The 17,981-nt window shown below is 45.1% G+C and overlaps 1 protein-coding gene across 2 annotated transcripts in view; it reads right to left on the bottom strand.

Annotated features, from left to right (window-relative positions):
* Positions 1–17,067, bottom strand: part of HMGCR (3-hydroxy-3-methylglutaryl-CoA reductase) — a 52,198-nt gene extending 35,131 nt beyond the window's left edge. The window contains exon 1 of one of the 2 annotated variants that reach the window (XM_061620833.1): positions 16,983–17,067. The gene's annotated coding sequence lies outside the window, so the exon portion shown is untranslated. Of the gene's footprint in view, positions 1–13,299; positions 13,387–16,982 lie in introns of those variants that run through there. The other variant, XM_061620824.1, reaches the window with a different exon arrangement.
* Positions 17,068–17,981: the final 914 nt, after the last annotated feature.

The following is a 17,981-nucleotide window of genomic DNA, read 5'->3' on the forward strand; positions in this document are numbered from 1 at the left end:
CAATGTCTCGGTCTTGTCTGGATTGAGTCTCAGTTTATTAGCTCTCATCCAGTCCATTATCGCGGTCAGGCAACGGTTCAGCACATCAACAGACTCACCTGAAGAAGATGAAAAGGAGAAATAGAGCTGCGTGTCATCAGCATACTGATGGCAACGCACTCCAAAACTCCTGATGACTGCACCCAGCGGCTGCATGTAGATGTTGAAAAGCATGGGGGACAAAACCGACCCCTGAGGGACTCTGCAATGGAGAGTCCATGGTGTCGAGTGATGTTCCCCAAGCACTACCTTCTGGTGACGATCCGCGAAGTAGGAGCGGAACCACTGCCAAGCAGTGCCCCCGACACCCAACTCCGCGAGTCTCCCCAGAAGGATACCATGGTCGATGGTATCAAACGCCGCTGAGAGATCAAGGAGAATCAACAGAGTCACACTCCCCCTGTCCCTCTCCCGACACAGGTCATCATACAGGGCGACCAAGGCTGTTTCGGTGCCAAAACCGGGCCTGAAACCGGATTGAAACGGATCTAGATAATCGGTTTCATCCAAGAGCACCTGGAGTTGGCTGGCAACCACCCGCTCCAAAACCTTGCCCAAAAAAGGGACATTCGCCACCGGTCTATAGTTGTTTAAATTATCTGGGTCCAAGGAGGGTTTCTTTAAAAGAGGTCTCACTACTGCCTCCTTGAGGTTACCAGGGACCACTCCCTCCCTCAAGGAGGCATTAACCACCTCCTTGGCCCAACCGGTGGTTCCAGCCCTGCCAGCTTTCACTAGCCAAGATGGGCAAGGATCCAGAACAGACGTGGTCGCCCGAACCATTCCAAGCACCTTGTCCACTTCCTCGAGCTGCACCAACTGAAACTCATCCAATAAAGAAAGACAAGGCCGTGCTCCGGACACTTCAATGGATTCATCTGTCACAACATCAGAGTCAAGGTCCCTGCGGATACATGCAATCTTATCTTGAAAGTGTCCAGCAATTTCATTACAGCGGGCCTCAGATGTTTCCATAGTATCGTGGGGGCCAGAGTGTAAGAGCCCTCGCACGACTTTAAAAAGCTCCGCTGGGCGGCTTAAAGATGATCTAATAGAGGCAACAAAATAGAGCTTCTTTGCTGTCCTTACCGCTTTTGTATACAACTTATTGGTGGCACTTACCAAGGCATGATTGTATCCACTGGGAGTTTTCCTCCATCTGCACTCCAGCCTCCTCCTCTCATGTTTCATCGCTCTCAGCTCCGGGGTATACCACGGAGCTGTATGAGCTCTACAGCGAAGGGGGCGTGCGGGAGCGATCGTGTCAATAGCCCGGGTCATTTCTGTATTCCACAGTGCGACCAGGGCCTCGACAGGAGCACCGGTCCTATCAGCCGGAAAATCTCCCAGAGCCCTCTGAAAACCTACGGGATCCATCCGGCTCCGGGAGCGGATCAACTTAATAGATCCTCCACCTTTGCAGAGGGAAAGAGCCGCTGTAAGTCTAAATCTCAGCAAGCGGTGATCTGTCCATGACAATGGGGTAGATGAAAAACACCCCACCATCAGATCACCATCTCCATGTCCAGTGGCGAAGATCAAATCGAGAGTATGTCCCGACACATGTGTTGGGCCAGTAGAAAATTGAGACAGCCCCATTGTTGTCATGGAGGCAATGAAGTCCTGAGCTGCGCCAGATAAGACAGCCTCGGCATGGACGTTGAAATCCCCCAGTACCAAAAGTCTAGGGGACCTCAAAAGGACCTCTGAGACTATCTCTGTCAGCTCAGCTAAGGAAGCTGTTGGGCAGCAAGGTGGACGGTACACCAACAGTATTCCTAGTCTGTCTCCCTGGCCCAACACAAGGTGGAGACATTCCAAACCAGTCGCCGTCTGGACAGGGTGCTTGGTGAGAGGAAAAGAACTCCTGTAGACCACAGCGACCCCCCCTCCCCGGCCCTCAGATCTACCACAGTGCTGAACCAAATACCCGGGTGGACAAAGCTGGGAAAGAGCAACTCCTCCCTGATCAGCCACCCAGGTCTCGGTTATACATGCCAGGTCAGCACCCTCCTCCAGAATTAAATCATGGACAAGTGAGGTTTTATTATGTACCGACCTAGCATTCAAAAGCAGCACTTGGAGATCCAAGAGCTGGCTGATAGGACAACCAACAATCCTGTGGATATGAGGAGAACCGGAACAAGGCACAGACACAATTTGTCTGGGATGAGTTCGCCTTACCTGGCCTGTTCTCCTCCTAACGCCATACCTCCCATTACCCGTCACTACGTTAATTGGGGGCCCCGAGAGCCCCCCCACGAAGGATGGAATCTTATCTCCCAGGCACATGTTAAAAATACACAAAACCACACAGACAAGCAAGCATACCAATCATTCACCCCACATTAGCCCCCACACACACCCAAACAAAACGTTAAAATGAGTTAATCCTTGTCAAGCAGCGATGGCAGTCTCAAGTCTCAAGTAATAATTTTCTAGGTTAGATTCCCTGTAGAAACACTAGTAACAAAGAAAAGAAGCAAAGTAAAAACATCAACAAACATACAAAAATGTAATTCTCCATCTTTGGAGGTGGCAGGTGTTGCCACCACTTAGCATATGTTCAGAGGCACATGTCACCAAATTCTTCCAAGCTACACAGCATGTCGATTGGACTGTGAAAGACCAAGCCAAATTGTGTTTGCATTTTGACAAATATGTAGGGCAGTACAATATCTCAGAGAAGAGGTCAGGTCTCCTTCTCCCCTGGTGCATTCACTATAGCTGCCCAATTTAAAGTTTGATAGAAATGTCTGTTGGCTATAGTAAGCTCTTAAACTGCAAGGTTTTTTTTGCCTATTAGTGAATCTCTTTAGTTTAGAGTTGTGGATGCACTAGGATATTAATAATTAATGCTGCCACACACCCAACAATTTTGTATCACCATTCTTCTCCTTTCTTTCAATAAACAAAAGCTCTGCTGTAGCCTGGTTTCGATCTACATTTCCTGGGTTACACACACTATTTAGGCAAATTTCAGGGCCAAGTGCCTGGTTTATTCTCTAACAAAATATCCTCCTCCTCTCCAGGAAGCATGTTTAAAGGGATATGTGGGGGGTAGGTTCACACATGAGAATTCCCAAAAGACATGTGTGTAACACTGTTACACTTGGCAACCCCCCCAAATAAAATAAAATGGGGAGCAGGGATTCAGGGAAAGAATATTTGCCAGAGAAAGATTTGAATGGGTTTCGATGACCAAGTTTAGTATAGACAACAATGAGTTTTCCAGCACCCTAGAGACTAGCAGTGTAATCCTGACCATGCCTACTCAGAGGTAAATCCTATTGAATTAACTTGGGCTTACTTCCAGGTAAGTGGGGTCAGGATTGCCACGTTAAAGTGTAATCTTAGCCCCCTTACTTGAGAGTAAACCCTAATGACCTCAGTGTGACTTATTTCCAAGTAGTCATGTACAGGGTTGCACTGACAGGCTGCAATCTTATGCTTTCACACTTACTTGGAAGTAAGGTGACAAATGCATGAAGATGATTTCTAGTAGGAGGGATGAAAGCTTCACAAGTTGGAGTGAAAACACCCAGGAAACAGTGAAACATACATCTCATATCAAGGTGTTCTCATTACACATATTCTTCCTTTAGTCACCCAACCTTCATTTCCCTCTCTATGTTGAAATCCAAGCCCCTCAAGGCAGAGGCTTATCCTCTTGGGTTTAGGAAAGCACGATGCACAGTGATGTCTCTATCTCTGGAAAGGGGTGGCTAACCTGTGACTCTTCGGATGTTGTCAGACTGCAACTCCCATCATCTGTGACCACTGGCCATACCAGAGGGCCACACCTGCTCTAGAGCTTGCAGTACACAAGTGAGAGCTTCGCAATGGGAACTCTAAGAAAAGGACACTGTACAAAAACACCAAAGGCTAACAACAGATATAGGAAGGGCAGATGACTTCCCAGAAACCCTTACAAATCTCTTTCCTCAGGTCTTGAGTCACAAAGGTCCACTTATAAGCTCCACTGCTGTAACTAGAACTGTAAGAGCAAGTTAGCCAACACAGATGAGTGTGGGAGGTGGGTGGGACCATACTTTATATTTTTTTAATTTATTTATTATTTGATTTATATGCCTCCCTTCCTCCCAGCAGGAGCCCAGGGCAGCACAATTTTAATGCTCTCCCTCCATCTTCCACATCTGTTTCCAATACTTGATTAAGCTAACAGAGCAAAATCTCAACTCTGAGACCAGGGCTGGCGCCAGGCATGCTAGCACCCTTGGACACCAGCCTGCCCGGCACCCGCCTCACCTACCTACCTTCCACGATAGCGTCAATTCCCAACCCTGCCACGGATCACGGAGAGATGGCTCCCAGGCACCCCCCTTACTGCTGCGCAGGCCCACAACCCCCACCTGCATGGCCCACCTACCTCTCCCTTGATGTAAATGCTGCTCACACTGCGAGGACAAGCCTGCCATCAACCAAGATGGCGGCCAAAGCTTCCCTCCACTGCCATCTTGGTTGATGGCACGCATGCATGCCACACATGCACATACCTGTCATCAACCAAGATGGCAGAAGGGGAAGAGAGCGCTACATATCCACCCTAAAGAGGGGCCCTTCAGGGGCCCTTCAGGGGCCCTCAGCCAGGGCCCCATGTGGCCACCCTCTAGCACCAGCCCTGTCTGAGACTGTGGACCAAACCAGATGCAACTTTATTACATATTTTGTCACTGTGTAGCTTTTTTAAAACAACAACTAAATAACCAGCACAAGAAGGGACCATGCCAGATCAGGACCATGGTGTTGGACATCCATGGGTAGGAGAACATCAAAAGGCCCAGTGTCCATGGCCTTCCTTCTCCCATGGGAAAAAAACCACAACTTCCCAAGCAAGCTTGCTGTTTATGGTTTATTTTGGACAGGTAGTTACATCACTCTCCACTTCCCCACTGAGGGTCCTTTTCCAGTCCTGGGAGAGCACTAAGCTGAGGCCTCACCCCTTGTCCTGTGGCCTTCTAGCCTCTCAAGGTCTCTGGCAGGCCCTTCTCCCTCTCAGGCTGACGATTGTGACGCCCTTCCCTGGCTCTCCCTGTCAGGTTCCTACCTGCTCGTGGCTACTGCCTTTCACTAGGCACCACCAGGGACTCCACCAGTCCGGACTGTCCTTTTTTATGGTTTCTCTCTCTGCTTTTGCACAGATCTCAATAGATCCCCCTGCTAGGCAGCACCACCAGTCACGTTCTACAACCAATGTTCCCAGAGACCTTGCCTGAGTCTCTCTATCCGGTTACATTCGTGACTGCGTGCCTATGCTGTTCCCAACCCCCTTGTATCAATGCAGATAACTCATAACGGGGTGGCTCTGGATACTTATAATGTTATCTTCTCCTCTTCACCGCTGCCACCATTTGTTACTGTTTCCCTTCAGCCTTGGTTATTACCTTACCCTCCCTTCTGGTCTGTGAAACCCCAGCCAAGGATCAGGCCTCTGGTAAACCAAAATAGTATTTATTAAATAACATTAATAACAAGATAACTTTGATAATGATCTACAAGCTTATGGTTTCATCTATTACTGTGATATTTGACTTATTACTAATCCGAACTCCACCACCCTCTTTCTCCACACTCTCCTGACATACACCAACTCACACCCACCTCCCAACTCCACCAAAACAACCCACTCACGTCCACCCAGATTCAACTGTCATCCTTCCATTTATACTCTCAGCCATCCAAACACTCAGCCAATCATCCAGCATTGTACTGCTCATTTACGCCCCCCTCCTCTTTCATTCCACTTACCATGTATCTTCTATACAAACAGCACTTACCATATATACATTAATACAGGAACATCACATTTCCCCCCCCTTAAAAATAAAGGCAGAGTATTATTCCTGCTCTAGGATTCATACGCCGCGTTAACAATAAAACCAAGTCTTTATGGGGAAAATGTCTTTTTTGTTCCTACGTCTGCGTCACGTCACTGCAGTCCCAGCCACCTGCCTTGACAGTCCATCGGCCAATACATTCTCCTTGCCTTTTATGAACTGGAAGTCCACTTGATAGTCTTGTAGAGCCCAGGACCACCTCTGCAGCATAGTGTTATGGTTTTTCATAGTCTGCAACCATAACAAGGCCCGATGGTCAGTCGTCACCGTAAATCTTCGTCCTCACACATATGGGCGCAACTTGTTCAGTCCCCACACGACCGCTAGGCACTCCTTTTGGACCGACGAATAGTTTTTCTCCCTCGACGTCAGCTTGCGACTCTGATACGCCACTGGATGTCTGGTGCCTTCTCTCTCCTGCAGCAAGAAGACTCCCAGCGCGAGGTCTGACGCATCCGTAGCCACGATGAATGGTTGCTCATAGTCTGGTGCTATTAATATAGGTCCTTGGCACAAGGCTTGCTTCAGCAGATCAAAAGCCTACTGACATTCATCCGTCCATACCACACGCTCAGAACACTTTTTCTTTGTCAACTCATGCAAGGGGGTTGCTATTTCCCCAAAATCTTTCACAAACTTTCTATAAAAACCAGCCACACCTAGAAATGCCCTAACTTGTTTTTTAGTTAAGGGGATAGGCCACGATTGTATTGCCTCCACGTTGCTCCATAAGGGGGTGATTTTCCCACTCCCCACCTTATGTCCTAAATAGATTACTTCCTTCAGCCCAAACTGGCATTTCTTAGCTTTTATTGTGAGGCCTGCTTTTCTTAATGCCTCTAATACTGTTGTCAGGTGTTGGACATGCTCAGGCACCGACTTGCTAAAAATGGCCACGTCATCGATATAGGCCACTGCAAAATCTGACATGCCTCGCAACACAGTATTAATTAGCCTCTGAAACAAACTTGGTGAGTTCCTTAGTCCCATGGGTAAAGTCACAAACTCATATAACCCATCTGGTGTACTGAACACAGTTTTGGCTCTGGATTGTTCGTCTAGTTCCATCTGCCAAAATCCTTTACAGAGGTCTATCGTAGAGATAATGGTTGCTGCCCCCAATAACTCTAACATTGCGTCTACCCTAGGCATAGGATACGCATCTGGGACCGTAATTTTATTGATTAACCGATAATCAATACAAAATCTTGTAGTTCCATCTTTTCTCGGAACCAGGACAATACTTGAGGCCCAGGGACTGATGGATTCCCTGATCACTCCTAGTTCCAGCATCTCTTCGACCTCCTTTTTAATTTCACTCAAAACTTTCCCATTCACACGGTATGGAACAGATCTGATTGGGGCATGATTTCCAGTATCAATGGAATGTCTGGCTATACTGGTTCGGCCAGGTTTATTACTAAAGAGATTCCCATAGTTTTTCAAAACTCTCAGAATCTCTTCCTTTACTTCTTCTTTCACCTCCTCCGACCATTCCACTTGATCTACCCCTCCTTTGTCTTTGCTTTCCTGTACCAAATCTGGAAGTTCAGGCCCACTTCCCTCAGGGAATAAGGTAACTTGCAACACCTTTGCATCCCTGGTATGGTAAGGTTTCAACGTATTTACATGAACCACTTTGTTTTTGTTTAATTGGTCTGTGGTAATTACATACGTCACTGTGTCAAGCTTTTCTCTTATGGTATATGGTCCCTCCCAGTTAGCCTGTAATTTATCATGTTTCCTGGGTATGAATGCCATAACCATATCTCCCACATCATACACACGTTCCCTGGCTGTTCTGTCATACCAGTAACTTTGCTTCTCCTGAGCTTGACTCAAATTCTTTTGTACAGCTTCCATCATTGATGTTAATTTGCTGCGGAAGTCTAATACAAAATCAACTACAGATGTTTTGTACTCTCCCAGGGTTCCTTCCCATGAATTTTTTGACAGTTCCAAAGGTCCCCTCCCCTCACTTTTCTAGTGAACATCAGTCCAAAGGGTGAGAAGCCTGTTGACTCCTGAGGGACTTCTCTGTACGCGAATAAGAAGCACCCCAAACGTTCATCCCAGTCTTGTGGGTGATCTTGAACATAACTTCTTATCATGCCCTTCAGAACCCCATTAAATCTCTCAGTCAATCCGTTAGTGGCTGGATGGTAAATAGTGGTCTTTAGATGTTTTAGACCACAACACTTCCACATACATTGCATCACTTCTCCCATGAATACACTACCTTGATCCGTCAGCACTTCATGAGGGAAACCCAGCCTCATAAAGATTTTTAACAAAGCCTCTGCCACTACAGGGGCTTTTACGGATCTTAATGCTTCCGCGTCTGGGTACCTAGTGGCAAAATCCACCACCACCAATAGATATTTCTTGCCATACCTTGTGGGTTTGGAAAAAGGGCCCACCAAATCTACTCCCACTCTATAAAAGGGTTGTCCAATTATAGGAAGGGGCTTTAAGGGTGCCTTAGTCTTTACTCCACTCTTTCCCACCTTTTGGCATATACCACAAGATAGACAGTGTTGTTTTACATCTTTGGAGATACTTGGCCAATAATAGTGTGCAGCCAATCTCCTCTTGGTCTTTTTTATTCCCAGATGTCCTGCACATGGGACATCGTGGGCTACCTCTAGCAATCTGGTTCTGTATTTGCTAGGTACTATCAATTGCTTCACTGGTTCACATTCATCCTTTCTCTCAGCAGGCATCCACAGTCTATATAAAATCCCATTCTCACACACAATTTGATTCCTCAGCTTGTCAGTAAAGGGAATATTTTGTGTCAGGGCTTGCTCCTTTATTTGCTTCAAACTTGTATCCCTATTCAGTTCTTCTCTGAACTGCTCTGCCTCTTCACTAGAGACCATTTGATACAAGTTGTTTCTTTCAGCAGGCCTTCCAGGGGTTGCTATGGTGACCGTAGGCTCGAAAACAGGTTCCACCCTGTTTCCTTCAGCCCCTTTTAACATGGCTTCTGTTTCTCTGCCAAGTTGTTGTCTGGTTACCACATATATTTTTCCTTGTGCCCCCATTACATCTCTTCCCAGTATCACTGGTTCTTGTTGTTGGGCATTAATACCCACTTTATATTTTCCCTCTCTGCCTCTCCACTGCATTTTCACTAGGGCCATGGGTAAGCTTTCTGGTTTACCCCTCACTCCTTGGATAGTCACCGTTTCCTGAGGTAATATTTCCTCAGATTTTATTAAATGTGGTGACTTCCCAGGAGGATTGCTCCGCCTGTGACTGCCTTTTGAGACGAGCTCCCGTCTCAGAGGAAGCTTTTTCAGTTTTAAAACCAGTCAGAAGTTTTTTTTGACTGGGGAAAATTCTCTCCCAGGCAAGGGAGAAACGTAGAGATCATCCACGAAGCTTTGTTGTGTTTGCTGGGGACTGGAATTCATTAGGTTCGTCTATGAAAGAAGGTAGCCAGCAGCGTCGGACGGAGCCAGGGATTACAAGCAAGCTCAAACTGATTAAGCGAGGCGTTTTTTTTTCTTTAAAGAAAAACGTATTAACAGGCAAGCATCCTTCTGTCTACCCTTATCATTTTGTTATCGTTACAGTAAAAGAGATTTGTTAAAGGATCAGCAACAAAGAATCCCTGGGTGAGTTATAACTTTCTCTCATATACACGGAATTAAGGAGGAAGAAAATCGAAATAGCCTATCTTTGTTTTTTATTGCAAAAAGCTGGCATGGAATTGAGCATTTTAAAGATACAAACGGATGAGGGGCATCTAGTCTAAAGAGGAAATCTGATTTTATGACATTTGAGTATTAAGTGTCTAGGACTATTTTTTCTGGTCTACTTTTTTTTTTTTACGAATCTGCTTATTCTCTATGCCACTAATTATTTGAATGCTGTGAACCAAATTTGTTTTGTACTTTTGGACACATAAGAGATAAGGCGGTTTGTGCTGTCTAGAGGGTGATGTCAGCAGGCTTGGAGGATTAACTCCTTTGTGACTGGAAAAAGAAATAAACTGTTCTTTGCTTGGGAATAGTTAAGAATGACAATCAAGAAGGTGGCTGAGACCCTGGATGTACAGGAAGGGGTTCTCTATCTAGATATGTTTCAGAAAATAATGAATGAGATTAAGCTGGTGAGACAGGAGTTGAGACAGAGCAGACAAGAGATGAAAAGTGGATTTGGCAAAATGAGACAGGAGCTGAAGGAAATTCAGGATTCTGTGAGAGGGGAGGTGGATGAGACCAAAGATTTGGCTGGACAAATAAAAGAAGATGAAAGAAAAATTAAAGGAAAGGTTCAAGCCCTGGAGATTGGAATAGATATATCAAATATGGACTTGGAAAAAGATTTGGATTTTATGGCTGTGATGGATTCTGGAGACAAATATTACTGTTTGGAATTCACCGCTGTCCTTGAAGGAATTGGTGAAGAGATTAGAGATAAAGATATCAACGGTTCAAAAAAATTCCTGGATTGGAAGGATTTGATGGAACTTGTAATGGAGAAAGTTTACAGAATTAATTCCAGATGTGTGACAATGGAAAAACTCTTGGGAGATGTGCTGATGCATCCTGTGGAAAGGAGGAGCAGAGATGCAGCTTTACAACAACATTTCAGTGGTACATTCGGAATTGATGGCAAGGAAATATTTGTGATTAAAGAAATTCCTATCAGACTTTTATTATATGACTATGACAGCAAGATTATTATAGGTGCAAGGATGGAAGATGGAATTAACACTGAGAATGGCTATTGAAACTACTGGACCTAGCAGACTTGATGAGATGGATTAATTGACATGTTTATTTGGAGAAAAATCGATGGATATATTTCTCAAGGAGTGGAAGCCTCTCTTTGACTTTTTGAGGAAAGAATAAAGTGATGTTAACGAGATTTGATGATTAATTATGATAACTACTGGAGGAAAGTGATTTTGTAATATATTAAAGAGACAAGTTTGTTATATATTATAGACCTATAACTGATCTGCGACAAATCGGAAGTCAACATTTTATTTTATTGTATTAGTTATTAATTTGTTTTTGTTTTGTTTTGTTTTGTTGTTATGTTTTTTGAAACTTTGAATAAAAATTAATGATAAAAAAAGATTTTATTAAATCTGGCCTCAGTAACGTCTGAGCGGCACCAGTATCAAGCAATGCCCAATAATTTGCCCCTTGTACACTCACTTCCTCTCTCAGACTTGAATCAAGGTCTTTTACTTCTGTCCAGTTTATCTGGCAGAACTGAACCTTTTTCGTTGTTAGATCTTTTGGTTCTGTTTTTACTGCCGTTGCCTGAGCAGGATTACTAATGGGGTTGGCAACCTCACATTGAAAACGTAGGTGCCCCGGTCTACCACATTTATAGCAGAATTTCTCCTCCATTTTAGGGTACACAGATCCACTCTGGGGTGTCCTGTGCCCTTCCGATTTTACTGGAGGACTCACTCGCTGTGGCACCACATCCTTTTTGCCGCCATTATATGGTCTGGGTTTAAACTCTCTTGATGTTTTCCCCACCCAGCCAGTTCTGTTGGAGGCAAAGTGATCCACCATCTCTGCGGCCTCCTGCACCAATGTAGGGGAACGGTCTTTGACAAGGAGCCTTATTTCTGGTGGTAACTGATGGAATAACTGATCCAGTATCATGAGGCTTTTCACCTCTTCCACTGACTGAGCTTTGGCACTACTCATCCACTTTCCAAATATATCCATCAACTTTGCTCCCAGTTCAACAAAAGACCTCCCTGCTTGGATCTGACAGTTTCGGAACAACTTTCTAAAAGAGTCAGGTACCAGTCTGAACCTTTTGTATACTGCCTCTTTAAACTCGGCATATGTGACGGGCTTGTCTGAGGGGAAATATTGGTATACCTCTGCCAATTCCCCTTTGATCAGGTTTGACAAATATTGCATATATTTATCCTCTGGTAGACCTCACATTTCAGCTGCCTTTTCAAAGGTGCTGAGGTAAATTTGTGGATCTTGTCCCGGCTCAAACACCGCAAAATCTTTTGGTGTAACCTTTATTTTGGTTTCATTTTTGTCCTTTCTTGTTTCATCAGAATGAAACTTCTCTCTTTCAAACTTTAACTTTTCCACCTGTATTTCAGCATCCACTTTCATTCTTTCAGTATCCATCCTCAATCTCTCAATTTCCAACTCCCGCTGTTTTTCCTTCTCTGCACCTTCCATCCTCAGTATCATCATCTCAATCTCCCTGTCCATATCTTTTTCCTCACGTTCCTTATCTTTTTCCTCACATTCCTTATCTTAACTTCTCTCTCAAATACTCTATATAAGCGGGATTGCTTGAGTATCCTTCTGGGGTCTCTTCCCTGACAGGTTGTTTTTGCTGGACAGTTGTAAAAGCTATTAGTGCTACCCTCAGTTCATCTACCCCTTTACCCTCGTGAGGTAAATTGAATGTTATGCACTCCTCCACCAGCTCCTCTCTTTTCATTTTTATATATTCAGCCATGGTGTTGGAGTTCACTCACTCTTTTCCACACACTCTTTGCCAGTCACTCTCACAAGTAATCTTTATTTGTTATTTCTGTTTGCCACACCACTGTTAGGGACTCTCTTTTGTTCGTATCTGGACTCTCTTTTGTTCGTATCCCACTGCTACAGCCAACACCTGTGACGCCCTTCCCTGGCTCTCCCTGTCAGGTTCCTACCTGCTCGTGGCTACTGCCTTTCACTAGACACCACCAGGGACTCCACCAGTCCAGACTGTCCTTTTTTATGGTTTCTCTCTCCGCTCTAGTACAGATCTCAATAGATCCCCCTGCTAGGCAGCACCACCAGTCACGTTCTACAACCAATGTTCCCAGAGACCTTGCCTGAGTCTCTCTATCCGGTTACATTCGTGACTGCGTGCCTATGCTGTTCCCAACCCCCTTGTATCAATGCAGATAACTCATAACTCGGGGTTGCTCTGGATACTTATAATGTTATCTTCTCCTCTTCACCGCTACCACCATTTGTTACTGTTTCCCTTCAGCCTTGGTTATTACCTTACCCTCCCTTCTGGTCTGTGAAACCCCAGCCAAGGATCAGGCCTTCAGTAAACCAAAATAGTATTTATTAAATAACATTAATAACAAGATAACTTTGATAATGATCTACAAGCTTATGGTTTCATCTATTACTGTGATATTTGACTTATTACTAATCCGAACTCCACCTCCCTCTTTCTCCACACTCTCCTGACACACACCAACTCACACCCACCTCCAAACTCCACCAAAACAACCCACTCACGCCCACCCAGATTCAACTGTCATTCTTCCATTTATACTCTCAGCCATCCAAACACTCAGCCAATCATCCAGCATTGTACTGCTCATTTACTCCCCCCTCCTCTTTCATTCCACTTACCATGTATCTTCTATACAAACAGCACTTACCATATATACATTAATATAGGAACATCACAAAGACCACCCCCAGCTTCCTTCAGGCTTTCTCTTATATAGGCTTCTGAAGGCTCCCTATCAACAGTTGAGTTTCTCTTCCCCTCCAGCTGTTCCTCCTTTGGCTTGTCTCCTACCCTTCTTCCTCAGCCAGTTCAGTTGACTGGGGACCTGATTCTGAATCCACATAAGGCCAAAGCCAAGGGGCCAGTGGGGCAGTCCCTGGTGGTTCTTCAGTGTGTGTGTGTGTCTAACCTTCTGTGGTTCTGATCAAAATCAGATTCACACACATTCTTATTCTGGGAGGAAAGAACTAGCACAGTTGAGATTTTGCTCCGTTAGTCCAGGTTGTATCCAGTAGCAGTCTGATGCAGAGGAAATCCACTGAAAATAATGGGCATTACTAACTTGGCTCCATTATAGGGTTGCCAGGCTCAGGGCCTGCGAATGATTATGTATCTTTAAGAGAAGAGAAAATTCAGCCAAGTGCAGGTGTTCTTGCAACACTGTAATGGGAAAAACCACAAGGTGAAATTCTTCCTTCCTCCTGCACAACTGTTAAAGATACAGAAGACCTCTTGGAAGCTTGGCCTGGCAACCAAGAGGTCTTCTGTATCTTTAAAAGTTGTGTAGGGGGAAGGGAGAATCTCACCTTGTGGTTTTTCCCATTACAGTGTTGCAAGAAAACCTGCACTTGGCTGAATTTTCTCTTCTCTTAAAGATACAGAATCATTCTCAGGTCCTGAGCCTGGCAATCCTACTTCCTTCTCAGCCAGTGCTGCTCAAGGCCTTTGATATAATTTGCCAAGCCAGTTCTTTGTTCTTTGACACACAGTCTCTGGTTGGCCTACTGCACCAGCTAAGGGAAAGTGAAGGAGTGCTATAAAACACCCCAGGCTGGGCTTGTTGGTGGAGTTCAAGTCCAGCTAGACTCTCTCTCTCCCCAAGTGCAGGTGCAGCAAGAGGATGTACAACAAATGCACAAGCAACTGTAGAATATTCCTTGTCAGACAACTACAAAAACACACCCTCCATGACTTGGCTCTGTGTTGAACCAAACTGTTCAGTAGGCATGATTTTGAATCCTACTATAAAAAAGGTCTTACATACAGCAAAATATTTCAAGAACTAGTTTTGAAAATGTTTGGTTTTGCTAAAACTAAGGTATGGAAGGAATCTGAAATAGTGAATTGCTTCCATGCCTTGATCTCAGATCCATCTCATTTTGTTTATTTTTTAAAAAAACTTTCACTGAAACTTCCAAGGGAGTTTACAAAAACAAGATAGAATGCACAAATAAAATATAACATATTTAAAAACAAATATGCATGTAAAACCTAGAAGAATAAAAAAAAAGTTTTTGCCTGGTGATGAAAGCCTTTGGTTGTTTATTATTATAATAAGGGCCGGTTCCAAAGGGTGGCCAGGTGGGGCCCTGGCCAAGGGCCCCTGGGGCTACAAGGGCCTCTCCACTCCCCTTCTGCAATTTGCGGCAGGATCACACGTGTGAGCATCCCTGCCATGAGCCAAGATGGTGGCAGAGGCTTCAGCTCCTTAGGGAAACCTTGTCTGCCATCTTGGTTAAGGGCAGCACTGCACGCGCAACCGCAGAACAATGAAGAAAGATAGGTTAAGCAAGCGAATGGCAGGGGCTCTGAAGCGATCCTGCTGCAAATTGTGGAAGGGGAGCGCTGGGGCCTGGGGCAGGCTTGTGCCCAAGGGCCCCAGCATATCTGGGGCCAGGCCTGATTATCATCATCCGTATTGTTGCACGCCTCCCCCAATCCCTGAGCAGTGAGATTTCAGGGGTCCCTGCGCTTCTCCAGGGTTTGGTTTCCTTTGGGAAGAAGGTCAGCAGAGACTGCAGTGTCTTTATGAAATATGGTTTATTTATTTACACACATTCCAACCTGAGCTCAAGGATGGAGGGGTTCAATGCATCAGCAGTCTAATATCCAGCTTTTCCATCTGGGTTGCAGGAGGCACCCCAAAGGCCATGGTGCAGAGAGCCAGTCACTCTGCCTGCCTTCCAGTTCCCAGCAATTCTCTAGACACACTAAAACGACAAGCACAACTTCTGCTAGCTGCCAGGAGGGGGGGGGAGGCTCTCCTGAAGAGTTTCAATGACAAAAGGGTCTCCCTGACCCATTCACCATTGCTAGGCAACTGATCAGCCCATTATCTTACCTGGCCAATGTATTTGGTTAAGAAAAGACTCATTTGACCAGCAGAGAGCTCCTCATTCCAAAGCACAGGATTCCAAATCAGAGGCTGGAAAGGGGACCCACAGGAATCATCCATCCCAACCCCCATGCTCATAACAATATTTATTGTCCACCCTTCACCCAGAGGTCCCAGGGCGGGTTACAACAACCTTAAAATACAGTGTTAAAAACAATTAAAAACAAAAACCAGAACCACAAAATAGGGTGGGTCTTAAACATACACGTCTCAGGTGTCAAAGGCCAGGGTAAAGAGGTACATCTTCAGTATTTGCCTAAAGCTGTACAATGAGGTTGCCAGACACACCTCAGTGAGGAGAGAGTTCCACAACTTAGGGCACAATCCAACTCACCTTTCCATCAGGTTGGGGTGAGTTGGATGCTGTAGATTCCTGGCTGCGCCAGGCTCCACCGGCAGCAGCCCTCTGCCATGGCGCCACCAGGAGCCTACTTATGTTGCTGGGGATCTGCCAGGGACAGCATCCCGGTGGATAGAGGGAAGCTCTGAAAATGGGCATCCTGGGGTGGTGGTGGGAGGAGCCGGGGGTACTTATGCAAGATCCTCCTCATGTTCAGACCCCTCCCTGGGTCCCGATCCCCCCACATTTGGCCGATCTGTTGGCCAAAAGAGTGCAGTAAAATAATTTTAATTATTACCCATTATGGCCTATGGGGAGCGCTTACTCCCTGGGAGGTCTGATTATCAGAGCTGGTGCTTCCTGGTTGGCTCATGCACGCAGCTCCCCATGGAGCCAGCATTTAGGCATGCTGGCTTCTAAGCAGGAGGAGGACCCCACAGAGCTTTCTGCCGCCACCCCCCCTCTACTGGCTTCCTGGCATTTGGATTGCTCTCCCCAGTGCTGCCACAAAATATGATGTCTCCTGGGCTGCCGCCACCCAAGCTTCTGGGGGTGTTGAAACTACCAAAAGGGCCCTCTCTACTGATTTCAACACTGAGAGGTTCTGTAGGAATGCAGGTGGTTTTTCAGATATTTAGGACCTAAGTCATTTAGGGCTGTAAACATTAGTGTGAGCACCTTAATTGAGCCCCAGAAACAAACTGGCAACTAATACAGCTGTTTTAAAAGAGGATTTATATGAATCTAAAAGCAACCCCAACCAGTAATCTACCTGCTGCATTTTGGACCAGTTGAAGTTTCCGAGTCATCTTCAACAGTAGTCCCACATAGAGTGCATTGTAATAATCTCATCTGGAAGTTACCACAGCACGGAATGAGTTTAATTTGGCTTTAATATATATATATATTTTCTTGGCCTGTTCCAAACATTGGTTCTTTAACTTTTAAGAGATAATATTAACCTGTGACATTTTTGTTTGTATTGAGATATCTACTGGTTCTGCTTTGCTCCTGCAAAGATTTTTCTGATAGCCTGATAACTTCTGAGAAACTTACCACAGTACATCATAATTTACTTTATGCCTATAAATCCCACCTGTTCTGTTCCCAATGTTCCATTTTCCATTTTTTCCCCAACCAGCAAATCTCCAAACACACTGAGGAGTACCAGTAGAAGTGCGAGCTTGATGAAAGCACAAAGGAAGAGATTGCAAGCAGCATCCTTTCTCAAGCACTCACTCATCAACACCTAATCACAAGAATGACCAATTACAGCTGCTTCCTATTAGGCATTACCACCCCCATGTTTGTTTGGTCTCACAGTCTTGCAATAACCACAAAGCATTCATGTGGTACTACTGTTCTAGTGCTATTACACAGTGGTGCCATCAGAGCAGGATTTTAGAGCAGACAACATTCAGGTTGTCACTCAGTACACAGAATGAGCAGTGTGGTTGCCAGATCCATCAGGGCTGACTGACCACATTCTGAAATAAGTAAAGTAATTCACTAATACGCAAAACACCTTGTGGTTTAAGATTGTACCTATAGCCAACAGATATTTCTATCAAACTTTAAAAAGCAGGGAAATTGGGCACCTACAGTGAATGCAACAAGTGTTGCCACCACTCACGACATGCTCAGAGGCACGTTACCAAATTCTCCCAAGGTACATAGGAAGTGGATTGGACTGTGAAAGACCAACCCAAATTGTGTTTGTATATTTACAAATTTGTAGGGCAGTACAATATCTCAGAGAGGAGGTCAGGTCCCCTGCTCCCCTGGTGCATTCACTATAGCTGCCCAATTTCCGTTTTTTAAAGTTTGATAGAAATATCTGTTGGCTATAGGTACAATCTTAAACCGCAAGGTTTTTTGCCTATTAGTGAATTTCTCTGCTTTTTAATCCGGGAGGTAAAAAATGCAAACACAATTTGGGTTGGTCTTTCCCAGTCCAATCTGGATGATCATTTGCATGCTTATTGAGTTCAATGGGATTTACTCATGTGCAATCATGCTTAAGATAGGTAAAACTGATCATGGAGGAGGGGGAGCGGCAAAGGAAGGGGGAGGAAAGAGGGAGGGGATATGAGGG

This window comes from Rhineura floridana, chromosome 1 (assembly GCF_030035675.1).
Source record: "Rhineura floridana isolate rRhiFlo1 chromosome 1, rRhiFlo1.hap2, whole genome shotgun sequence".
NCBI lineage: Eukaryota > Metazoa > Chordata > Lepidosauria > Squamata > Rhineuridae > Rhineura > Rhineura floridana.